Genomic DNA, 26,914 nt, shown 5'->3' on the forward strand with positions numbered 1-26,914 from the left:
TTTGGAGATTATCATGAGAAGCTTGCATGTCCAAGTGTACCATTATGAGCTTGGAAAACTCAGTTTCTAGGCAACTGCTCTCCCTTTATATGTCTTTGCCCCCTCTTTGATTGAAACAGAGGGTGGCCTTCAATGGTGACCTAATGTATGGCACACGGTCATTTTACACTAATATTTAATCCAATCACTATCAATGGGGGCCCCTGGCACATTTGAAAGGGGCCACAGACTGGAAACAAATATTACACACACACCCTTATAAGGTTTCTAGTGTGATTTATACCATCCTAATTACTTTCATGTTGTATTTATGGCCATGGCCCCCAAAAAGATTGAGAATGGCTGTTAATTCATCTCTGAACCCCAACTTTTATCTACTAGATGGTGTTAACTCCTGGATGGCTTCTCTTGCTTTAACTGAGAGATACTGAATCAAAACAGACCTCTCATTTGGTCCACACCTCCTTCCATCCTTCTGTCAACTTCTTTATGTGCTACAACCCTGCCCTTCCTTCCTCTTGACATATGTAGGCTATATTTACTTCTACAGAAGCTTTAATTTATTTAGTCCTTTAACCTCCCATTGAATCAATCCATTATGAGCCTTGTTGCCTTTTCGGTGTGGTTGTTTTTCAAACCAACAGATGTTCTAATAGTGATGCTCTCGATTAATTGGCCTCTCATCCCCAGAGATCTGGTCAGGTCACCGGAGGTAATTGTTTAATGGTATTGACTTAGTCCCTAATGAGTAGCAATTTGCATGACACAAACCACACTGACTGATTGGCATGAACTAGCTTTTGACATGAAGAGAGGAAAGACTCAAAAAGCAAGTTAAGTAAGTGCTAATTCAGATCTTCAAAAATCCCTCCTGTTTATGAATATGGCATATTGTGCTTCTGTATCCACGATTCAAAATGCCAGGAGATGGCCCAATACAGCTGCATAAGTTTCTGCCCAATTTGCGAGCAGGAAAAAGGGAAGCCAAGCTTTACATAGCAGAGAACAGCCTGAATACTGACAACACCAATGGCAGCAGTCAAGATGGTCTACAGGATCCCCTCTTGTGCTCACTACCGTTCACAAAGTAATACCAAGTAAGGAGAAATCCCAGAAGGTGACTACTTTTTTTAATCAGTTAATTACTTCTCACCCAAACACAAAGCAATTCTGTGTTGTTGTTGTTTTTATGAATTGTGAATGGTAGTAAAAGGAAAGAACACACGAATGTCCTGTTAAGTATTCTTTGTTGACAATGATAATACCTTTCACCAAGAAGCATGCATATGGATCATTCCCCTTTTCCATGGGAGGAGAGTGAGACTGAGAAGATCTCCTCACACTTTTCTTTGCACTAAAAAGCAAATAACCAAATCCCAAATCCTTCCAACAATTTCCTCCAGTGAGATTGAAGGCGTTGACATTCAAAGAAGACAGTTATCAAAACTATTTGAAGGAATGGGAACTTGAGTTGTGGAACACCAACAACTCAACATGGACTCAACTCAGATTTGTTGTTTTTTTCAATGACTTGGAACCCACATAGCCCTCCCTTTTTTCTAGGGGGGAAAAAGCTTGTTTTTAATCGGGACTCAGACTCAGGTCTTGGGACTTGGGATTTGGTAACAAAGACTCGGACTTGGGACTTGATACCAAAGACTTAGACTTGGGACTTGGATCCAAAGATTTGTCAGCATCCCTAACTATTTCTGAAAATGATGATTTGAAAAAGGAAAGAGTTTGCAAATAATAAATCAGGTCCGTGATCAGGTCTGGCAGTAAAGTGGCACAGATGCTACCACTGCTACAAACCACTTAAATCATCCGTAATACGAGCAGGTTTTCGTGGCTCGCATCTCATCACAGATTTGTGGCAAGCATTTGGTGATGCTTCCTAAGAAACAGTGCAAGAGAAATATAGACCCCGGTCACAGAGCCACATTGCTTACAAACACACATTAGCAGCACAGTGTTCATAAGGAACATAACTCTTTTTCCATCTATTTCCCTCTCTTTTTTTCCTTTTGGGATTTATTTATAACAAAAGCAACAAAGGGGACGATCTGTTTGCTGTCGTCATGGCAATCTGTGGCATTAGTTTTCAAGAAGGTGAAACTCAGGTGCTTTTTTTCCCCCATTTGTGCTCTTACCTCTTTCAACCCGCTCCCCCAAACCTTTCCAATAACAAAAGAAACCCCTGTCCAGAAAGGTCAAGGGCTCTTTAATTCAAGTACTGCTAACAATACCTTTGTAGAGTGCTTTGTAGATATCCCCAGGAGGCCGGATAAATATGTCAGGCATTTTGCAATATTTAGATATAATAATCAATACTAAAACCATGTGCTGTCAAGACAATTCTGACTTTTCCAGGATTTTCCTGGAAGAGAATACTCAATTGTTTATAGTTTCCCTTCTTGTGGGGCTATATTGGAACTGTGCAGCTTGCCCAAGGCTACACAGGCTGGTACTTCTCCTTGGAGGCACAGCAGGGAATCAAACCTTTGGCTCCATAGCCAGATATCTAAACCATTGAGCTATGCAGCCAATATAGTTATTATTTAACTTATTTACATTAGTTACATTAATTTATTACATATCTTCCCTTTTTTCTAGTGAAGGGACTCAAGACACAGAGATAAAAGTAAGGAACATTGAAAGATGCCCCGTGTTTCAAGTGTCACCCCTATGAAATATTGGTTCAACCCAAAGGGATGGGACTAAGAAAAACTGGGGTGGGTGAGTAAGAGATTTGAATCAGAAAGAGCAGGAGAGCTGAAGAGACTGGAGCTCCTGTTGCCACTTACACTGCTAAGGGCCTTGCCAACTTGGTCTAGGGTTTTGAAGATTCTGCATGTGGAGCTGATTATTTTATGTTATATGTACCCAATCCAGTTGAGGAAGATACCTTTGGGGGGTTATTTTTGAGTCATTATAATTCAGTTTTGCAATTCTACAAACAGCTTCTGTATTGGTGCTGTTGCCAAGGATTTGGGTGCACAAATTGTAGCATTTGATTATTGTTACAATTGCTCATGAGATCTGTTATATCCATGTCAGAAAGAAGAAGCTCATTTTGTGAAATTGTGTTTGCAAGGTTCATCAATAGCTATCTAAATAAACAAATACAGTGGTGCCTCACTAGACAGTTACCCCGCATGACAATTTTTTTGCTAGACATTGACTTTTTGTGATCGCTATAGCGATTCGCAAAACAGTGATTCCTATGGGGGAATTTCGCTGGACAATGTCCCTGCTTTGCAAACCGATTTTCACTAGACGACGATTTTGACAGCTTCCTCTGTGCTCTCAAAACAGGTGTTTTCGGGACCTAAGCTTCGCAAGACAGCGATTTAAACAGCTGATTGGCGGTTTGCAAAGCGCCTTTCCTATGGCTGATCTTCGCTAGATAATGACGATTATTCCCCATTGGAACGCATTAAACAGGTTTCAATACATTCCAATGGGGAAATGCTTTTTGCTAGACAATGATTTTGCTAAACAGCTATTTCAGTGGAACGGATTATCATCGTCTAGCGAGGCGCCACTGTAGCCCCATAGAAGTGTTACACAAGCAGGGAAGCAGTAGAGGAGAGGGCAGGTCAGGGCTGGCGCTCCATCAATGAGCAGATGTGCATCGGAAACTTGAGCATGGGAGAGATGTCAATGAGTGCAAAGAACGGGAAACTGTGGAGAATTGAACATTTCGGAAGAGGCCCTTAGGCCAAGCCAGTGAGTCACTTTACTCAAGCATCCATCTAATTTGGAAGTGAGCACATGTTTGTGCTGCCCTCTGAGGAGTTGGCAGTCACCCTGGCACCAGGTGGAGATTCTGCGGGGGGTTTTCTTTTTTCTTTCTTTCCCATTAAACCTGCTTAGCAGGAGGGTGCCATCGTAATCTAATCTTCATGTACGAAATGCACGGATAGCCAACTCATAACCAGGACTATTGGGGGACAGGAGATATTCCTCAAAAGATAAAGTGTCCCATTTCCCAGTTGCTTTCATCCTTCTTGCTTTGGCAAAGATGAATTAAAAGAGAAGCTTTCTTGGCAGAATGAGAAAGCTGGTTGAGGCTCAGAGAAAAACTGGGACAGGGATGAGAGGGAAAAGTCTGCTGGATCAGATGAGAGGGCCACCTAAATCAGCATCCTAGAATCATAGAATCATTGAGTTGGGAGGGTCCCAGAAGGCCATCAAGTCCAACCCCCTGCTCATCAAAGCAGATCTGGCAGATGGTTGTCCAATTTTCTCTTGAGTGCCTCCAGCATTGGAGTGCTCACCATCTCCTGAGAAAATTGGTTCTAATGACATACTGTTCTAACTGTTAAGAGGTTTTTCCTGATATTCAGCTGAAATCTGGCTTCCTTTAACTTGAGCCCATTCTTGCGTGTCCTGCACTCTGGGATGATTGAGAACAGATCCTGCCCCTCCTTCTGTATGACAGCCTTTCAAGTATTTGAAAAGTGCTATCTCCCCTCAAGTCTTCTTTTCTCAAGGCTAAACATGCCCAATTTTTTCAATCTGTCTTCATAAGGCTTGGTTTCCAGCCCCCTGATCATCCTTGTCACCCTCCTGTAAACTTGCTCCAGTTTGTTGGCATCCTTCTAGAAGTGTGGTGTCCAGAACTGGACACAGTACTCTAGATAAGACGTAACTCATGGTGAATAGAGGGAAACTAGTCTAATTCGTTTTTATTAGTACTTACCAAAATTCTCACATTTCTTTTTCTCAGGGATTGAAAAAAAATCTGACTGAAAAACACAGAATGGACAAGAAAGTGAAACTGACAGATTGATCTCTCCAGGACAATGGGCTTTGAGCAATTACAGTGGTGCCTCGCTTAATGATGTTAATTCATTCCAGGAAAATCGCTGTAGAGCAAAAACATCATAAAGCGAAAATAAAAAACCCATTGAAACACATTAAAACCCGGTTAATGCGTTCCAATGGGCTAAAAACTCACTGCCCAGCGAAGATCCTCCATATAGCGCGAGGAATCCACCCTAGAAAACAGCGGGGGGCATTTTCTTCAGCCGGTGGCCATTTTGGAACCCGACGATCAGCTGTTCGCTGATCGTCGTAATGCAAACAATCGGTTCCCGAAGCAGGGAACCGATCACCACACAGCGGATTTTGCCCATAGGAAGCATCGTTAAGGCATCATTAAGCGGATTCATTTTTATACAGGGCAATCGTAAAGCAAGGCACGACTGTAATTCTTTCAAGCCTAGTTTGAGAATCCCTGTAGACAGAACCACACCAGTATGTGCTTAGGATTGTCACCTCTTTTTTCCTCAGGGGACAATCATCTTTTCTCACCCATATGGCAGAGAAGCACAGCATTGTCTTCTCCATGCTGGAAACAGCTGCACCTATCAAATTTGGGTAGTACAAAGAAAGGTAAGACTGTTCTGTGATTAGTTTGCTGAAATCTATAGATCTACAAATTTCTTCAAATTTGACAGAAAGAAAGCAACACACACATGTATGTATTTCCCATCCTTGTATTGCAGAAGAGGGGACTTTCTCAACAAGCTTTGTCTTTCCAGATGTTGCCCTGAAACATCGTCATTGGCTATTCTCCCAAGAATTCTAAGCAAGCATGTAATTTGAAAGGAAATCAAGGTTCTCTGCCTTCTATCTGTTAAAATAATATTTGCAAAGAAAGGAAAATAATCGAGCAGGAACCACAAAACTGTTTGAATTCCATTTGTCTCCGGTGGAACAAAAATATCAGAATAGCTGTGAAATAATCCAATCTCCTGAAGAAGAAAGAAACAGACAGCTACATCATATAGACATTTCAGCAGGGCTTTGTTGGCTATACAAGATAAAGTTAGGCTCAAAATACATGTGGCAACGACAACCTTGAAGCCACATGTTCAAACATCAGTCCATCATTGAATACAATGTGATAGATAGGATGGTCGTTAATGCATTGCCCAAGAGGGGGCACAGATGTGCATAAAATTTACATATGCTAATTTGGATGTAAAGATACAAAGTAAGAAATCATCACTAAATTTTCAATAGAATCAGAATGTATCTTACCATAGTGGGAAGGACTGTGGACAGGTTATCTGCAGAGCCACCATTACTGTCTTCTTCACATGTAGGCCAAGTCATATGACTCAGGTTTAACCATTAGGGCAACAAAGTCCCAGGTGACAACATTGTTCATTGGGCTTATATTGTGGACAGGAAGCTACCATTAGGGCAGAATGTGGAGAGACAGAATGGATTCTGATAAGCAAAAGAGTTGGACAAGGTTGGATTTAATCCCTTTATATGTTCAATCTGTACACAGAGTATATACGGAAAGTTGAACTGGATTCAGATGAAGGAGGAGTGAAAATTGGTGGAAGAAACATCAGTAATTTAAGATATGCAGATGACATCATCTTACTGGCAGAAAGAGTCAAAGCAGGACTGCAGATGAACATTAAGAAGATGCAAATCATAACTACAGAACTACACAACTTTAGCGTTGAGAGTGAAGAGACTGAAATAGTGAAAGATTTCATAACTTTTTTCAGTCTTCAATCCAAATGGAGACGGCAGCCAAGAAATCAGAAAAAGACTGGAACTAGGAAGGGAAGCAATGAATTAAGGAATTAGAAAAGACCATCAAGTGTTAGGATATGTCACTGGAGATCAAGACCAAGATCAGCCACATTCTTGTATTTTCAATCACCATGTGAAAGCTGGATAGTTTAAAAAGCTGACGGTAAAAGATATGATTCATTTGAAATATGCCACTGGAAGAAAGCTTTGCAGATAACCTGGACCTCCAGAAAGAAACACGAGTGGGTCCTGGATCAAATCAAGTCTGAACTATGTCTCGAGGCAAAAATGATGAAACTGAGGCTATCCTACCTTGGGCACATCATGAGAAGGCAGGATTATCTGGAAAAGACAATATTGCTAGGAAAGGTTGGAGGCAGTAGGAAAAGAGGAAGGCCAAAGACAAGATGGATTGACTTAATAAAGGAAGTCATGGCCAGTTTTCAAGAGCTGAGCAGGGCTGTTGAGGACAAGGCATTCTGGAGATCTCTAATTCATGGGGTTACCACGAGTCAGAGGCAACTTGACAGCATGTACCAATAATGCCCCAGTCTTTAGTTCTTTATAAGTCTGTCACCAAAATATATGGTCAGAGGGGCATACCTTTCCTCTAGATGAGATGTGTTGCTTTACAGTGCTTGGATGGAAACGTTATCTTTTTGAACTACATTTCTCAGAGTCCTTGAGTTACTGGTTCAGTGAATCAGAACCATGGTCTATCTCAGCGGTTCTCAACCTGGTATCTCCAGATGTTCTTGGACCACAACTCCCAGACATCTGGGCCAGCACAGCAAGTGGTGAAGGCGTCTGCAGTCCAAGAACATCTGGGGACCCTAGTTTGAGAACCACTGTTCCATCTAATCCAGTACCCTGTCTCTCATAGGAATTCGGAAAGTGGTCAACGTGGTCAAAACCACAACTAGGAAAGGTTGACTTGGGCACTGAAGTTCTGATCTGCTGCAGGTTTCAAATCTGGTTGTTGTCTTCACTGCTTGAAGAATGTGAACACACTTGCCCCGTGCATGTAAACTGGCTCCAGCCGTTCCTCCCTTGATAGAAGGAAGCACAAGGCACTCCTCTACATTCTTCAGTGCTCTTCCCACATGACCAAAGGTTAACCAGTAGGATATTGAAACCCTGGGTGATAAAATTGGTAGTTCCAGGTCTGTTTTCTGGCTGCATTGCCCTCTGACTACAGGTGTTATGGATGCCAGATCCAAAAAAGGTAACTTTTCTAAGCTATAGGATTTATTCAAGTTTCTCTTTTGTAAACATGGCATGAAGATCTGATTGCATGAAACACCTCTCTGTTTTCTGTTCAGGGCAATCCTACGTGCAGGGCAAGTCTTAACATCAACTTTGGTTGTTTCCTGGCTCTGATTTATTTTTTTGCCCCATCCTGTGGTTCTCATGGAGTCACAACTGGAGCTGCAATTTTCTGTATTATGAATAGCCCAATTCTTGCTTTATTTGACTTTGAGGGGGCTAAAAATCTTGAATGCATAGGACTTTTGTGTGAGGAGTTGGACCTTTCTCACCGCAAGCATACAATTAATCATCCGCGAGTCATTTTGGAGGTTAGGCTGGAGGGGGGAGAAAAGAAAACACAAACAAGAAAGGAGAGAGGGAGAGAGAGAGAGAAAAATTCAATTTCTGAGGGGAACACCCTAAGAAGGCAAGTTTTTCAATGTTTGCCTACATTTTTTAGTTATGCAAACTGAGAAAATAATCACTTAACACCTTCATTATACATCTCTCCCTCCCTCCCTCCCCCCCCTCTCTCTCTCTCTCTCTCTCTCGTTTGCTATTGGTTGCCATTGAATCAGCAAGAAATCTATCAATCAGGAGACAAGACAAGTGAGGAAAGCAACATTGAGTGGCCTGGCAGTCCCCTGGTCTTAGAAGCCACGTTAGGAAAAATCCCCAGAGGCTTGAATCATATTTCAGCCGTTAACTCTGGCCACAGAGACCAATATAAATGCCCACATGATCCAAATTAAATAAATGTAGTTTGGAAGTTAGGCTATAAATCCTGTAGAGTACTAATTCAGGTTACTTACTGGCTTCTTCAAGCAAGAGGTCTAAGCATATCGTGGTTTTAAATAATAATAATAATTCTATGAACCGGTTTTAACTCAGTCATTTTTTCAGTCATCCAAGCATTCTGCCTGTTTGTTTAGAAGACTGAGATCCTGGCCTTTCTACCTGGGTTTCCAGACCTCAGGCAGCAATGGAAATCTCCAAGAATTACTCCCAGTCAGAGAGAGAAAAAAAATCACGAGATAAGCAGCATCACTGGGAGAGGAGAAAGTTTGCTTTTCATGTAGGGGGTGGGACTTAAAATGTGGGCTCTCAAACCCCACCACCACCAATTACCAGCTTGCATCAGAACTCACTGGATGTTTTTATGGACATTGTCCTTGGTCTACATGGGCCAGAGGTGAGAAAGGGTGGAGAGGCCGTTGGTGCATGCAGATGCTTGAGCCTCTTATGTTATCTAGAGAGCAAATCAGGGGGTGGAGCACCAGCAATGCAACTCATGGATCTTCTTATTAGACAAGCCCTGGCAACAGTGGCAGTAACAGCATGGGACTGGGGGGGAATAATCTCTCAGGGAGTTGACACTGAACCTCCTGTGAGTGTCAGTAGTGGTGAGAGGCCTAGAAAAAAATGTCCCCTATATGGTGTGCTGCCTTTGTAGAACTAGAGGCAACCACTGTAACTACTGGGAATTTATTTTCTTCTGACTAGCTGCCTAGCTGCTAAAAAATAATGTTTAGCTCCCCTGCTTCACTCATTTCTTCTTGGTAGACAGACTTCTTGCGGTGATGGAAGATGATGCTGTGTTGTTGACTTCGCCAAAAGGCCAGAAAAATACAGGTTCCCTCTAGTGGCCAATGTTGAAAATACTTTCTTATGTGAGATAAAGTTATTTTTGACTAACATGACATTAATTTTTAAAATTTATTTTCTTATCTTTTGCCCATTGCACAGTTCTACATGTGCAGTAGAAATTATGTCAGCGACAGATTGCTTCTAATTAAAGATTTCTTTTTTCAATTTTTAAGTGCTCTCAACTTTGTCTCATTGCACAGAAGTGGCATGGACCTCAGCATTGAAAAGGAAGTCTTTAATTAGTGGCAGTTTGCCACTGCTGATGACATCATCCCTGTTGCACAGGTGAAACTACACAACAGGATATTGGTCATTGAATCTAGGGATCAAGTCACAGAACCAGAGGTTTTCCCCTTTTCCCTTTATGTTGTTTTCTTATTTGATTAATTTGAGTTGTCCAAATCATTTTATAGTATTTCTTTAAAAAACTACAGTGGCCCCTCGACTTACAGACGGCTCAACTTACAGACTTTTCGAGTTACAGACTTCTCTGGCCGCAAAATTTAGATTCAACTTGCAGCCGGAGAATCGACTTACAGACCAGAAAAAAACCAAAATGGAACAAAAATAGAATAAAAACTGCCAGTTATGGGATTAATCGGTTTTCAATGCATTGTAGGTCAATGGAGATTCGACCTACAGACTTTTCGACTTGCAGCCACCGTTCCAATACGGATTAATTCTGTAAGTAGAGGGTCTACTGTACTGATTTATTCCCATACTGAGATCTTTGGATATACAGTAAATATTTAAATCAATAAGGCTTCAATCCATTTGCTAGTCTTAATTGCATCCTTGCAAAGAACTGGAAAAATAATGGTCAATTTAACATAATACAGTACGTAAAAACAAGCAAGTAATATAATAATATAAACTGATAAGGGAATAAAATAAATAGTTCCGAGAGGAGAAGGGGAGGACAAGTTATGGCAATGTGGGTTTTTTTTTTTCTTCTCTCTTTTTAATGTATGTGTATGATATGTCAGTTATGTATCGTTAATTTTGTAGCCCCATTGAATCAATGACTGCATGCCAAATTCCACTAATTCAATTGTTTTAATGTAAATTAAATGAAAGTAAATAAATAAAATGAGTTGGAATAACTTGGAGCCAAGTTTGAATGGAGCTCAGAGCAAGATCTCAGAGAGTTCCCTTAGTGAGTGTGCACAGTCATGTTGTTAAATGTTTGACAGTGTGGCCAGTTTACGAGCAAGACAGAAATAGTAGCACTCTGAACAGTACCAGCTATGGAAAGCATTCAAAAAAGAATCCCTCCCTTGAAAAGAAGCTCCAGTCCCTTCTCTTCGTCTCCCAAGTCTGCAGTTGATATCTAAAGGATCAGAATGGAAAACTGTAAAATAGCGAAATCCTATTAACAGTTCTTTATACAACCATGTTGCCTATTAATTGGTGATGGACCAGAATTGGCAGAAAATGAGGGTCTTGCGCTGATACAATCCAGAAAAGAACAGGCAACATCACACTTACATCCATGTATTCTATGCCTCTCAACATGTACCTTGAAGATCTCGCGTTATCTGCTGGAAATGCTCTCAATGTTGCCTGTTATTGGATGAAAATGATCTGATATCTTAATAGTTGGTCTGCGGTGCTTCTGGCACAAACAAAGAAAGAAAAAATACAGTCATGTTGATGTCCCAAAGGACACCACAGTCATTGGCTTTGATCCTTTCTGGGAAAACATCTGGCTAGCATGTAGGGGTTTCTTGTGTTTAAGAATCCCAAAACATGGAAAGAAACTCCAGTTCTCTAATTAAGAAGACCTTTGGACCAGGTTATTCATTATCCTGCCTATGAGGTAGGTCATAAGGATCTCCCTTTACAGATGGGATTGCAAAAGACCATGACTTCTGAGCTTAAGCAGAGATTCCTTCCAACCCTTCATTAAGATGGATGGTGAATCAGTTTGGAGCGATGTGCCAAACAAACAAGCTTACAACCATCTCCTCTGACGGTATTGGCATTCAGAGACAGCTCTGGATCTGGAAGGCCCACAGTGTTTGCCACATCATTAGTTCAATGCCGGCAGGAGTCCTTGTTAGCTAATTTTAAACCATCCCCACACTCAAGTGCACATTTGTTCAGTCACTTGTGCTCACGAACACATGCACACCAGCATACTCAACAGCACGCTATTTTAACATTCGTGCTTCACACTTGGGGCTTAGTATTAATGACAGGTTGCATGCTATAGATGTTGTGGGGGCAGGGAAAGAATTGTTGATGTCTTTTTATCATCCTTCACCCTCAGTGCTTATGTGGGGACCCTGTTGTCCATTTGGGCCAGAGTACAAGTCAGTCATTTGCTTTGCTTAAAGGTCGCTGCCCTGAAAAACACAGGATCACAGCAAATACAGGTATGAGGTCTCAAAACCTCCTTCGTAAAAAAATAATTAGGCATTTCAATTTAGTCCCCCGTTGTGAGGACATTCAGCCAGGAGTGACATTCATGCCTTCTGTAAGAGAGCAGGAATAGGTAGGACTTTAGTTTGCAATGTAAAAACTAGAAAGAATGCACCAAAAATTATTTGTAGATGAGATGGAAAGAATTTGAAAAAATTGGACAGCAAGTTGTGAATGCTCAGTTCTTAAAAGTCTAGCTTTGAATCTACCTTAGTGGTGCTGAATTAGGGTCTCTTCTTACCTCCATTATGCTCCATGTACATCAAACAGGAGCTGGCTGGATAGCTCAGTGGTTTAGGTATGTAGTTGCAGATTCCTCACTGTGTCTCGAGGTAAAAGAGCCAGCCTGTGTGGCCTTGGGCCAACTGCACTGTCCCATCATTATAGAGCATGGATATGAGAGCAAAGAGTAACTCTAATTTTATTCTGGGTTGTGTGTGTGTATGTGTGTGTGCATCAGCTGTTGGCTGATTGAGTGACTGACTGAAATATTTATAGATCAGCAATACGGGCAAAATATTAAAACAACCTTAAATAAATTCTGCCCCCAGAATGAAGCCTCTTATTAAAAACATTCAAATGCTAAGCAGAACAGAAATCTCTTACCCTCCACCAGAAACAGTGCGACAAATGGATTAATCTAACTTCCCCAGGGAAGCAGCTGCATAATTAAGTTGCTATGATTTTTTTAAGCCAGATCTTAGATTTCTAACAGCCTAACATCTTTCACCCCTTCATGGATTGCTGCCTTGTCGTGGCGAAGGGACTTGAGTAACTCAGAGAAGCTGTTGTGAAGGCAAGAGGAGAAGGGGACGACAGAGGATGAGATGGTTGGACAGTGTCACCGAAGCGACCAACATGAATTTGACCGAACTCTGGGAGGCAGTGGGAGGCAGGAGAGCCTGACGTGCTCTGGTCCATGGGGTCACGAAGAGTCGGACATGACTAAACGACTAAACAACAACAACAACATCTTTCAATAGTGGGTTATGCAGCAGGGCCTCAGAAGACCTTAACCTTCAACCATGTTCATGCAGAAAGAAGAACTCCTTCAGCTGTCCAAAATATGACACTGGGAAATAGGAAAATAATTGTCAATCTCTCCCTGTGGTGTGTTCGATACTCCGGATCTGCTGCTGTGAAGCTTACAATGGAAACAAGGAAACTGGTATCAAGAGGCAGGGTGTCCATGCATTCTACTCTAGAGAGAACAGTCTTCTGTCTGAATGGCTGTCAGTGATCAATCTTCTTCTTCTTCTAGGACAGGGAATTTTGGCAGGTCTGGGCACCCAACGCCTGCTGCCAGCATCCTGAAAGAGTTGCAAAGACCATTAAAAGTGCAAAAAAGAAAGAACGGAAACTCAAGGTGGACAGAAGCTACTTTCTGGCATTGAAAGGCTTGGTGTCAAACAGTGCCGCATGATATTTAAAAGAAAAATCAAGGGCTTCAAAGAACATTCATTCATGTCTTCTTTTCTTGCTGGAGAAAATGTTTTCTTTCATGGCCGCAGGTGGGCCTGATAGAACGAGGACTATAAAGACAGCCTGTGGGCCGTGTGCAGCTCCCCAGGCCAGGCCTACACTTTGCCCCTTTGACCTTTGTTTGGACTGCTGCTCGGTCCGGGTGTTATCTAAAATTAAAAACGAACAAAGAGGGAGGGCAAAGGTCATCCACTTCTTGCAGCCATGCAGGTCACTGAGTAATTTCTTCCTCCACTGTGGTGGTATGTACTGCATTGCTGTTGAAATTTTAATACCATTTTTTTAAGGTACATCCATAACCCCTTTGGTTGAGCCCAGTGGTTGGGGAAACCCTTGGGATTAGCAGGTGACTAAAGTTTCAGCTTAGAAAGACCGAGAGGTGGAAGAGAGACGGTGCTTCTATTGCCTTGGAACAGGAACTGGGCCCGAATCACCTGGATTTAGGTTAACAGAATGTCACACATGTGCAGGAAGAGCAATGGAAGAGAAGTCCCACTTGTGATTGTCTATGCTTGCAATAAATGATCCATAGGATCCCTTCCAACTCTGCAGTTCTAAGACTGTAGTTGTCCTTTTATTTCATTTTATTTTATTTTCGGGCCTCAGATTTTTCTACAAGAGCACACATTTTGAAAAGCTTTGAAAGGCAGTGACTCATCTTGAGGTCTGGTTCTTGACACATTTGGATGAGATAGGCTTATGGAGGACTTTATTCTCTCCTGCTTTGGCCTCTCGTTGATGCTTGGAACTCGTGGTCATATGGATTTGTGGAGAGTTGTTTTTGATTTTTTTTTCCTAGTGTCCCGTTTGGCCTGAGTTCTTGTTGCTGATGTTGCTATTTAATTTCAGTTGTTTGTGTTTGACCTGCACATTTAGAAAACAGCCACAAAAGAATCAAGGCATGTTATCATACACATATCCTTCCTTCCTTCCTTCCTTCCTTCCTTCCTTCCTTCCTTCCTTCCTTCCTTCCTTCCTTCCTTCCTTCCTTCCTTCCTTCCTTCCTTCCTTCCTTCCTTCCTTCCTTCCTTCCTTCCTTCCTTCCTTCCAGCAATGCCTTTCCTCCTTGTTCACAATGCTAAACTCAGGACCTGATACATCCTGAACATATTTTGAGTGAGGAACTTAGACAGAATAAAGATTGATACTGTTTGAAGCTCGACTCTCTTATGGAGGTTCCCCCCCCCTCCCCATCTATCATTCCCTTTTAAGAGATCACTTGCCCTCCCCTTCCTCCACATCAGAAACGTAAAGATGTGGCTGAAGGAAATTGCTCTGCCAATCAGCAGGAGCCAAAGTTAAAAGACGAAGTAGCTCTGTGCATGTTAATAGTTGCATTCCATCTGCAGGGTGCCATCTGCAGCTCAGGATCATCCAGAGAGCCGATGTTTAATTAACGCTGCTGTAATTTGCTCAATTCTTAATAGATAATGAGCCCCCTCTTCTTTAATCGCTGCGTGCCACTTGTTTGACAAGCAAATGACCGAGCCACAACAGAGACCGAGCTACTCTCGCAACCCTCAGTAAAAGTTGAGGTCACTTGCAAAGGTTGCTGGGTTCATGTAGCATTAGGAGAAACCTGGAGTTGTGGCTGGTTGTCCTGGATCTGACCTGTAAATAAATTAGGAGTTGAAGATAGGGGACATTCGAAATTCAGAGGATGGCAAAGAGACCACTCCCTTGAGAAATCCTGAATAATAACTATAGCCAACCTTGGATAACCCAGATGTTCTTGGATTGCAATTCCCAGAAGCCTTCACCAGCAGCTGTGCTGGCCAAGGTTTCTAGGAACTGCAGTCCAAAAACATCTAGGTTACCCAAGACTGAGAACCACTAGTATAGGCCAACCCAAAAGGCACAAAATAAGTGCATGCTTTCAAGAACTCCAGGTTTCTTCTCCAAGTAGAACATGCCAAACATAAAGCAAGGGAAGTGGGGAGCAAGCTAACTGGGCTTGGACTGGATGAAAAAACTGCCAGGTGGATACACAGTTGGCTACAGAATTGTCCTCGGGGGGGGATTATTAATGGCTCCTTCTCAAACTGGGAGGAGGTAACAAGTGGGGGGTACCCCAGGGGTCAGTCCTGGGCCCAGTGCTCTTCAACATTTTTATTAATGACCCAGATCAGGAGATACAGGGAATGCTAATAAAATCTGCAGATGACACAAAATTGGGTGGAATAGCCAATACCCTGGATGAAAGAAACAAAATTCAAAATGATCTAGATAGGCTGAAGCACTGAGCTCAAAACAACATAATGAAATTTAATAAGAATAATTCCAAAGTATGGCAACTAGGAAAAACAAACCAAACACACAGTTACAAGATACGTAGGGGATACCTGGCTCAGCAATACTACAAACGAGAAGGATCTTGGAATTGTCGTAGTTCACAATCAGAATATAAGCCAACAGTGTGACGTGGCTATTAAAAAAAAGGCAAATGCTATTTTAGGCTTCATTAACAGAACTACAGTTTCCAAATCCCGTGAGGTGCTAGTTCCCCCATATTTGGCACTGGTTAGGCCTCACCAGTCCTGGACACCACATTTCAAAGAGGATGCTGATAATTTGGAACAAGTTCAGAGGAGGGCAACAAGGAAACCAAACTCTATGAAGAAAGATTGAAAGATCTGGGATGTATAGCCTTGAGAAAAGAAGACAGAGGGGTGATATGATAACACTATTCAAATACTTGAATGGCAATATTTCATACAGAGGAGTGGAACGACCTGTTCTTGATCAACCCAGAGTGCAGGACACACAACAATGGGCTCAAGTTACAGGAAACCAGATTTTGGTCAAATAACATCCTAGCTGTTAGAACAGTATAACAGTGGAACCAATTACCTCGAGAGGTGGTGAGTGCTCCAACACTCATAACCTCTTGAGGTAATTTGTTCCATTGCCATACTGAAGGCATTCAAGGGAACTTTAGAAAATCACCTGGCAGATATCCTTTGATTTGTATTCCTGCATCGAGCAGCGGATTGGACTTGATGGCCTTATAAGCCCCTTCCAGCTTCATTATTCTAGGATTCTGTGATTTGGACAAAGCTATCTATTTCCCTCAGTTAATAACTGGTAGCCAGCCAGAAAAGAATCCGCATTTTTACTGATTTATTTTTAAGTTGCAATTTCTCCTTCCAGGCAAAGAGATTATCAGCGCTTCTGAATCTGGAAAATGTTTCTCGTCTGAGGAAATGCAGTCAGCGGCTGTTTCAGGGAAAGGGAGTGAGCCTGTACTTCAAGGCATCACAATTACACTGTTTCATTTTAGAGTTAAACAGTCCTTCCTACTATCTTTGTGTAGGATGAGAATGAAAACATAGGAAAGACAGCATGAGCCTTCACCTCAGGTCACTAATTGTCACAGCTTGCTTCTGAGATCACATGTTTTATGCAAAAAAGGGTGTGTGGGGGGGTCTATCTTTCTGATTCCCTCACCATTTCTCTGTGGATCCCTGTGTCAACAGCCCTAGATTTTAGGAACATAGCACAATTCATCTGCCAAGTCCACCTCATACACCTCCCACTCTCTTTTCTATGACTAGGGCAGAGCCCACTCCGCTCCTCTGAGAACACATTCCTCTGTGCCAAAACCTGCCTGAATTGAAGTGTTGTTGTGTGTTTACACAGTGGTTGATGTGAAGCCGTAAAACAGCTACTTGAATGCTAGGGATTAAACACGTTGCTCAGGAAGACCTGTCTATTGTTGTTGTTATAAGTCCTTGTCAACCCATGTGCCATTTTGGTGGATTTAGTGAGCTTTTAGTGTTGCCTCCAAGAAGGAACCTCCTCAAAATACATTTTGCCTCATTTGACTCCACTGTTTCTTACGTATCATGGAGGCGCCTTGTTTTTCTTATGATCTTCCCTTAGCAACTAAATCTTCTGTTTTGCCACTGAGCTTCTGAACATCACGGAATTCTCTGTCAGCAAGAAGAAAAGCCTGGGTAAACTGCTGCTAAGTGACGTTGGCCCAAATCCTCTTGTATAAAATTATACCCACCCAAGCTGATGTGTCAATCAAAGACTCATTAACAGTTTCCTATTCTACCCCCCCCCCAGCCCAAAGTTCTGAGGTTCCATCAGGCCCCTTTTCACCTGAAGACATCCTTGGGGAGCCTCAGGATGGGAGAAAGTCTCTAATGCCTGGAAATCACCATTGATCATCCTGAGCCTGGTGGCAAGACCATCAGCTGCAATTTTCAGGCCTGAAAGCCTGCACCACAGTCCATAGGCTCCCAAAGTCTTCTTCAGTTCAAAAGGAATCCCAAGGGACATTCCAGAACTTGGAGAGGTAGAATTGGAAATTTTAAATTAGCTATAAAAGCCTGTGACTGATGACATCATCAGTTTGCATGAGCATAATTTTACACAAGATGAATTTGGTAACTGAGAACACTCAGTTTAATGAATCCAAGGTTTGACATAGTGAAGAGAAGATGTTCCCTCTAGTGTGAAAGGGAAGAGGGAAATCCTCTTTTTGGATGGCTTCTACTGTAAAATTTTTGTTTGTTTGTTTGTTTGTTTGTTTGTTTGTTTGTTTGTTTGGTTGGTTGGTTGGTTGGTTGGTTGGTTGGTTGGTTGGTTGGTTGGTTGGTTGGTTGGTTGGTTGGTTGGTTGGTTTCTTCGTAGATGCTATTATTCAGAATAATTTATGTTTCATTTTGCTTCTAGTACTTTTCATTACATGAATTTGACCCAACTCCGGGAAGTAGTGGAAGACAGGAGGGCCTGGCGTGCTCTGGTCCATAGGGTCACAAAGAGTCAGACATGACTTAACGACTAAACAACAACAACAACAACAACACTTTTCAATACCAAGAAGAAGAAAGAGAATAAAAGAAAACATAAGACACATGCTTCTGTCAATCCAAATACAGTGGTGCCCCGCATGACGATGATAATCCATTTCATAGAAATCGCTGTTTAGCGAAAACAACATCTTGCGAAAACCGTTTCCCCATCAGAATGCATTGAAACCCGTTTAATGCGTTCCAATGGGGAAAATGTCATCGTTTTGCGAAGATCGCCCATAAGGAAGCCATTTTGTGAAGCACCGATCAGCATCGGTCCCAAAAACACCCGTTTTGCGAAGCAACGATCAGTGTTAAAATTGTCATCTTACGAGAAACGGTTTGCGAAGCAGGGACCCAAACATCGTCCAGCGAAAATCGCCCATTGGAACCACTGTTTTGCAAATCAGTATAGCGATTGCAAAACCTCATCGTCATGCAGATTCGTCATTTTGTGAGGTCGTTGTCTAGCAAGGTACCACTGTACCTTATAACCACAAAGACACTGGTCAGAATCCTGCTTGCATAAGTTACATTCCAAAATTTAAAGCCCTGCCTGGTTGCATTATGTGATACACATCAGCTTGTATAACAGGTGCATGCCTACTAATGCAACAACAACCAAGTCAAAAGCAATTCACCTGTGGTGTGTTACACTGTTTAACTTGTTGTTGTTGTTTAGTCGTTTAGTCATGCCCGACTCTTCGTGACCCCATGGACCAGAGCACGCCAGGCCAACCTGTCTTCTACTGCCTCCCAGAGCTGGGCCAAATTCATGTTGGTGGCTTCAATGACACTGTCCAACCATCTCATCCTCTGTTGTCCCTTTCTCCTCTTGCCCTCACACTTTCCCAACATCAGGGTCTTTTCCAGAGAGTCTTCTCTTCTCATGAGATGGCCAAAGTACTGGATCCTCAGCTTCAGGATCTGTCCTTCCAGTGAACACTCAGGGTTGATTTCCTTCAAAATGGATAGGTTTGTTCTCCTTGCAGTCCAGGGGACTCTCAAGAGTCTCCTTCAGCACCACAGTTCAAAAGCACCAATTCTTCGGCGGTCTGCTTTCTTTATGGTCCAGCTCTCACTTCCGTACATCACTACAGGAAAAACCATAGCTTTGACTATGCGGACTTTTGTTGGCAAGGTGATGTCTCTGCTTTTTAAGATGCTGTCAAGGTTTGTCATCGCTTTCCTCCCAAGAAGCAGGCGTCTTTTAATTTTATGGCTGCTGTCACCATCTGCAGTTATCATGGAGCCCAAGAAAGTAAAATCTGTCACTACCTCCATATCTTCCCCTTCTATTTGCCAGGAGGTGATGGGACCAGTGGCCATGGTCTTAGTTTTTTTGATGTTGAGTTTCAGGCCGTTTTTTGCACTCTCCTCTTTCACTCTCATTACAAGCTTCCTTAATTCCTCCTCACTTTTTGCCATCAGAGTGGTATCATCTGTATATCTGAGGTTGTTGATATTTCTTCTGGCAATCTTAATTCCGTTTTGGGATTCCTCCAGTCCGGCTTTTCGCATGTTTAACTTATGCACCTGTAAATCACAGGAGCATAAGTTAAACTGATGCTTAACTTATAAGTTAAGCATATGTTAAACCACAGGAGTCTGGCAATCATTTTATCCATTTAATAAGTATAATAGGTATTTAAAAAGGCACTCTTTATGATCTTTTAACAACAGCATATCCAACAACAGCATAAAGTTGTTGTTGTGTGCCTTCAAGTCTCCTCCAATATATGGTGACCCTATGAATCAGTGAGGAATACAAAACCTTTAACCATTCAGTTTCTTTATTGTCAAGGTTAAAGCTGTGTAGTTCTTCAATAGTCACGGTTCCGTACTTCTTAATGTTCAGCTCCAGTCCTGATTTGGCACCTTCTTCTTTCACTTCCACCCGAAGTTATTTCATGCCATTGCTGCTTTTTGCCAGTAAGATGATGCATATCTTAAGTTATTGATGTCTGTTTTCACTCTCTCTTCTCACTCTCATCTAGAATTCTGCATATGTTCTGCATATACACTTAACAGATTGAACAAACTGAGAAACAAAATACACTTTTGTCTGACACCTTTGCCCAGAGGAAACCATTCTGTCTCTCCATATACTGTCCTAATAGTAGCTTCTTTCCCACTATACAGGTTACGCATCAGGATAATCCAGTGTTGAGGCACACCCATTTCTTTCAGAACAACCCATTGGTTCGCATGATCCACACAGTCAAAGGCTCTGCTGTAGTCTGTAAAACATACTGTAGACTGATCTTATGAAATTCTTTGGTGTGCTCCAGTAGTCAGTGGATATTTGCAATATGATCTCAAGTGCCTCTTGCCTTTTGGAATCCAGTTTGGACATTCGCCATTTTTCACTCCATATAAACACTTTGAGCATCACTTTTCTTCCATGGGAAACTTAAATATTCATGTAAAGGCTCCTCTTTATTTATAACTTACCAATGCCCTTTAAAAATAGAAATGCTATATATATTGCATATAATTGTTTTATAAGTAATTTTCATACTTTTCAATATACAAACAATTATATTCAGCTGACATCTGGTTATCTAAATGCCAACATAACATAATAAGATATGCCTGATCAGAAGCACCTTTTAATTCATCATAACATTTTAATTTATTACAATAAACTAATTTACAAATAGTGATACTCAGAAAAAGGTGGAATTGAATTCAGTGGTGCATACTTTTGGAAAAGCATGCATAGATTTTACAGTCTATTGCTATCTTGCTATTCATGATGATCAGGGAAAAATCATTTTAATAAATACAGTATAATTGCAAGAACAGCAGTTGTTAAAAAGTTTGTCCTTAAAATTTAATAATAAATGAGAACTATAATTATATTTATAATAATATAAAACAAAATGCCAGCAAATAGGTAAGTGTCTGCTTTCAGAAAGTAACTGGGGTTTTGTTTCTATCATAGTGGAATCCACATTTCTTGGATGGACTGATTGAAAGGATGTGTGATATATATGATAGAGAACCCTTGATTTATCATATTGAATGCCTGCTGTAAAGATGGAGACAATGTCACCATAGAGGGAAGATACATATCTGAAGTGACAAGTTTTGGAAATTCAATTTTAATCTACAAGGCGATCCTTGTGTGATTAAGACATCGCCCACCATCTTCCAGCTGGAGCAATGGGCCTCAGCAGCCTAACAAAGGCAATTCCATTCCCAGAAGGTAATTGCTAAATTGTTCTTATTTAACCGTGACAAAGATTTCAGCCAAAACAGATGGACATTTTGGATTTAACAATGGTTAATATACCAGAAAAAGGGGTCAACAAGGGTTTCCTTTCCAGGAAGAAGCTCACAAAGCCCTGACATTAGAACTGTTCATCCATGCAAGGAATCACATTGATACATGAAGGCCAATTATTCCTTGTTGATGCACACATGATAGACTGGCGTGTTCTCCCATGCATTGTGCTTTGAACAGGAGGGATGTGTGGCATCCAAGTCAGCTGGAGAGCGGATAATGACTGGTGGCTGAAGTGCAATGGAGGAGATTAGCTGTACGTTTCCTATAATTAAGGAAAAAGAAGATTCAACATGGTGAGCTTCAACTAGGGATGAGCACATGAGTCAACTCCATTTCCACAATTATCTTGTTTCTTATTTCCAGATCCTTCAATGGCATTTCCAGGAGAATTTTTATTTCAATGTGATGGTGGACTCATGTATTTCTCTGGCAATTTTTCAAATGAAATCAATTCTTTCCACAGTAGACAGTTACTACATTGCTCCAGTCTGTCTAACAAATCAACCATCAGTGTAATAATGCACAAATATCCCAATCAGCTACAGCATACAGTATTTCTACACAATTCAAAAATTTGTGCAATACGTTTTCCACATTTTCTGGATGTGTGCAAGGTATCATAGAATCTTAGAGCTGGAAAGAATGCCAAGAGTCATCTAGTTGAACCCGTGGCCAGGTGCAGGAAATCCACTGCTAAAGGATTACTGGCAGACGCCCATCCAGCATCTGTTTAAAAACCACATATTCAGGCATGACACCTGAATAAATTTAGTGCTTCCTGAAGCAGAAGTCTATGGCCACTGAAAATGGGCAGACTTTAAAGGACTGCTTTTCAAGGAGAGAGCACTGATGTTGGTTGTTCAGAACTGCCTGCACATATTTTGTTTTCTTAAGTTAAGCCCAGGAAAGGAGACCTTTGCTATTATCCTACCTGTTTAAGAACATAGCACAATCTTTTTTCTTCAACATCTAATGAAGGTTAATGCCTTCTTAGATAAAACCCAGCTTGTCCACTGCCCTTGTCGTATGCTGGCCTATGAGAGATCTCTCTGGCTAGAAAGGGTAAGAAAGCCTTTAGCACTTGGTTTTTCTGTTTACTGAGTTTGAGGGGTACACATTTCCCAGAACAGAGGGGAAGGGCTTCCCTTCACCTCTTCTGGGTGAGGTTTACTACCAAGCAATAAGACTCCTCCATCGTCTTACAAAAAAGGCCAAAGTGAACACCACCACACTATCTCCCACATCATTATGGACAATTCCCAAAGTGAAGCATTTATTCATTCATTCATTCATTCATTCATTCATTCATTCATTCATTCATTCATTCATTCATTCATTCATTCATTCATTCATTCATTCATTCATTCATTCATTCTATTTGTACCCCGCCTATCTGGTCAAATGACCACTCCAGGCGGCTTCCAGACAGGTAAAATGTAATAACTTATACATATACGTAACCAAAAGTATATGTATAAGTTATTACATTTTACATATACGTAACCAAAAAAAAAAAAAAAAATCTTCTTCATGGATTGCTGCCTTGTCGTGGCGAAGGGGCTTGAGTAACTCAGAGAAGCTATGGGCTATGCCGTGCAGGGACACCCAAGACGGACAGGACATAGTGGAGAGTTCCGACTAAATGCAATCCACCTGGAGTAGGAAATGGCAAGCCACTCCAGTATCTTTGCCAAGAACGCCCCATGATCAGAAACAAAAGGCTAAAAGATATGACGCTGGAAGATGGGCCCCTCAGGTCGGAAGGCGTCCAACATGCTACTGGGGAAGAGTGGAGGACAAGTACAAGTAGCTCCAGAGCTAATGAAGTGGTTGGGCCAAAGCCGAAAGGACGCTCAGCTGTGGACGTGCCTGGAAGTGAAAGGAAAGTCCAATGCTGTAAAGAAAAATACTGCATAGGAACCTGGAATGTAAGATCTATGAACCTTGGGAAGCTGGAGGTGGTCAAACAGGAGATGGCAAGAATAAACATCGACATCCTGGGCATCAGTGAACTAAAATGGACAGGAATGGGCGAATTCAGCTCAGATGATTATCATATCTACTACTGTGGGCAAGAATCCCGTAGAAGGAATGGAGTAGCCCTCATAGTCAACAAAAGAGTGGGAAAAGCTGTAATGGGATACAATCTCAAAAATGATAGAATGATGTCAATACGAATCCAAGGCAGACCATTCAACATCACAATAATCCAAGTTTATGCACCAACCAGCATTGCTGAGGAGACTGAAATTGAACAATTCTATGAAGATTTACAACACCTTCTAGAACTGACACCAAAGAAAGATGTTCTTCTCATTCTAGGGGACTGGAATGCTAAAGTAGGGAGCCAAGAGATAAAAGGAACAACAGGGAAGTTTGGCCTTGGAGTTCAGAACGAAGCAGGACAAAGGCTAATAGAGTTTTGTCAAGAGAATAAGCTGGTCATCACAAACACTCTTTTCCAACAACACAAGAGGCGACTCTACACATGGAAATCACCAGATGGGCAATATCGAAATCAGATTGATTATATTCTCTGCAGCCAAAGATGGAGAAGCTCTATACAGTCAGCAAAAACAAGACCTGGAGCTGACTGTGGTTCTGATCATCAGCTTCTCATAGCAAAATTCAAGCTTAGACTGAAGAGAGTAGGAAAAACCACTGGGCCACTCAGGTATAATCTAAACCAAATCCCTTATGAATACACAGTGGAAGTAAAGAACAGATTTAAGGAACTAGATTTGGTGGACAGAGTGCCTGAAGAACTTTGGATAGAGGCTCGTAACATTGTCCAGGAGGCAGCAATGAAAACCATCCCAAAGAAAAGGAAAGGCAAGAAAGCAAAGTGGCTGCCCAACGAGGCCTTACAAATAGCAGAGAGGAGAAGGGAAGCAAAATGCAAGGGAGATAGGGAAAGTTACAGAAAATTGAATGCAGACTTCCAGAGAATAGCAAGGAGAGACAAGAGGGCCTTCTTAAATGAACAATGCAAAGAAATAGAGGAAGATAACAGAAAAGGAAAGACCAGAGATCTGTTCAGGAAAATTGGAGATATTAGAGGAACATTTTGCGCAAAGATGAACATGATAAAAGACAAAAATGGGAGGGACCTAACAGAAGCAGAAGATGTCAAGAAGAGGTGGCAAGAATACACAGAGGAATTATATCAGAAAGATTTGGATATCCCGGACAACCCAGACAATGTAGTTGCTGACCTTGAGCCAGACATCCTGGAGAGCGAAGTCAAGTGGGCCTTAGAAAGCCTGGCTAACAACAAGGCCAGTGGAGGTGATGGCATTCCAGTTGAACTATTTAAAATCTTGAAAGATGATGCTGTTAAGATGCTGCATTCAATATGCCAGCAAGTTTGGAAAACTCAACAGTGGCCAGAGGATTGGAAAAGATCAGTCTACATCCCAATCCCAAAGAAAGGCAGTGCCAAAGAATGCTCCAACTACCGTACAATTGCACTCATTTCGCACGCTAGCAAGGTTATGCTCAAAATCCTGCAAGGTAGGCTTCAGCAGTATGTGGACCGAGAACTCCCAGAAGTACAAGCTGGATTCCGAAGAGGCAGAGGAACTCGAGACCAAATTGCTAACTTGCGCTGGATTATGGAGAAAGCCAGAGAGTTCCAGAAAAATATCTACTTCTGCTTCATTGACTATGCAAAAGCCTTTGACTGTGTGGACCACAGCAAACTATGGCAAGTTCTTAAAGAAATGGGAGTGCCTGATCACTTTAGCTGTCTCCTGAGAAACCTATATGTGGGACAGGAAGCAACAGTTAGAACTGGTCATGGAACAACTGAGTGGTTCAAAATTGGGAAAGGAGTACGACAAGGCTGTATATTGTCCCCCAGCTTATTTAACTTATATGCAGAATACATCATCCGGAAGGCTGGACTGGAGGAATCCCAAGCTGGAATTAAGATTGCCGGAAGAAATATCAACAACCTCCGATATGCAGATGATACCACTCTGATGGCAGAAAGTGAGGAGGAATTAAAGAACCTTGTAATGAGAGTGAAAGAGGAGAGTGCAAAAAACGGTCTGAAACTCAACATCAAAAAAACTAAGATCATGGCCACTGGTCCCATCACCTCCTGGGAAACAGAAGGGGAAGATATGGAGGCAGTGTCAAATTTTATCTTCCTGGGCTCCATGATCACTGCAGATGGAGACAGCAGCCCTGAAATTAAAAGACGCCTTCTTCTTGGGAGGAAAGCGATGACAAATCTTGACAGCATCTTGAAAAGCAGAGACATCACCTTGCCGACAAAAGTCAGCATAGTCAAAGCTATGGTTTTTCCTGTCGTGATGTATGGAAGTGAGAGCTGGACCATAAAGAAAGCAGACCGCCGAAGAATTGATGCCTTTGAATTGTGGTGCTGGAGGAGGCTCTTGAGAATCCCCTGGACTGCAAGGAGAACAAACCTATCAGCTCTAAAGGAAATCAACCCTGAGTGCTCACTGGAAGGACAGATCCTGAAGCTGAGGCTCCAGTACTTTGGCCATCTCATGAGAAGAAAAGAGTCCTTGGAAAAAACCTTGATGTTAGGAAGGTGTGATGGCAAGAGGAGAAGGGGACGACCGAGGATGAGATGGCTGGACAGTGTCTGCGAAGCAACCAACATGAACCTGACACAACTCCGGGAGGCAGTAGAAGACAGAAGGGCCTGGCATGCTCTGGTCCATGGGGTCACGAAGAGTCGGACACGACTAAACGACTAAACACACACACAACCAAAAATAAAAATATACAGAAACATTAAACAATAAACAATGAACAATAACGAATAAACAATAAGCAAATTCTTCAAGATGGCAAAGATAGCAAAGAATAGATAAAGAGAGAAAGATTAAATGTTTTCTGGACGGAAGTCCTGCTTAAACATCCACGTTTTTAGATGGATCTTAAAAATACCCAGCGACGGGGCCTCGCGAATCTCTGGAGGGAAGTTGTTCCAGAGGTGAGGAGCCACCACCGAGAAGCCCGATTTCTTGTTTTTTCCTTTCAGGCCTCCCTCGGCGTCAGGCTCCTCAGCCTCACCTCCTGACTCGACCGAGTCATCCGGGTAGTACTACACCTCTTTCAGCTCCCAGAGCTGTTATCTGCACTGCCAATGTTTTGCCGTTGAATAAGAAGGTGGCCTGGCATGCTCTGGTCCATGGGGTCACGAAGAGTCAGACAGGACTTAACGACTAAACAACAACAACAACAAGAAAATGGCACCCTCATGGGCCCACATTTGGCCTAAAGACGGCTAGTTGCTAACTACTGATCTGCACATCACCGCAAACCTGCTGTGCATTCTTCGGGGGCAGTGTGCTGGAGTACGTGTGGTTTTTGTGACTCCAACCATGATCAAAATAAAACTCTAAGAAACCTTCTTTCTTTCCTCCCCGCTTCTTACCAGCACACGTAGCTTAACCATGACAAGACAGGGCTTTCT

General features: G+C 42.0%; 1 long non-coding RNA gene across 1 annotated transcript; it reads right to left on the reverse strand.

The window, feature by feature from the left end:
* Window positions 1-98: 98 nt before the first annotated feature.
* On the reverse strand, window positions 99-26,674 carry LOC144586045 (uncharacterized). The gene is made up of 2 exons (XR_013540749.1): window positions 26,549-26,674; window positions 99-21,721 (listed from the first exon to the last, which is right to left on the reverse strand). It is a non-coding gene; the product is annotated as an uncharacterized LOC144586045 (long non-coding RNA).
* Window positions 26,675-26,914: the final 240 nt, after the last annotated feature.

The sequence above is a fragment of the Pogona vitticeps genome, chromosome 1, assembly GCF_051106095.1.
Source record: "Pogona vitticeps strain Pit_001003342236 chromosome 1, PviZW2.1, whole genome shotgun sequence".
Taxonomy (NCBI): domain Eukaryota; kingdom Metazoa; phylum Chordata; class Lepidosauria; order Squamata; family Agamidae; genus Pogona; species Pogona vitticeps.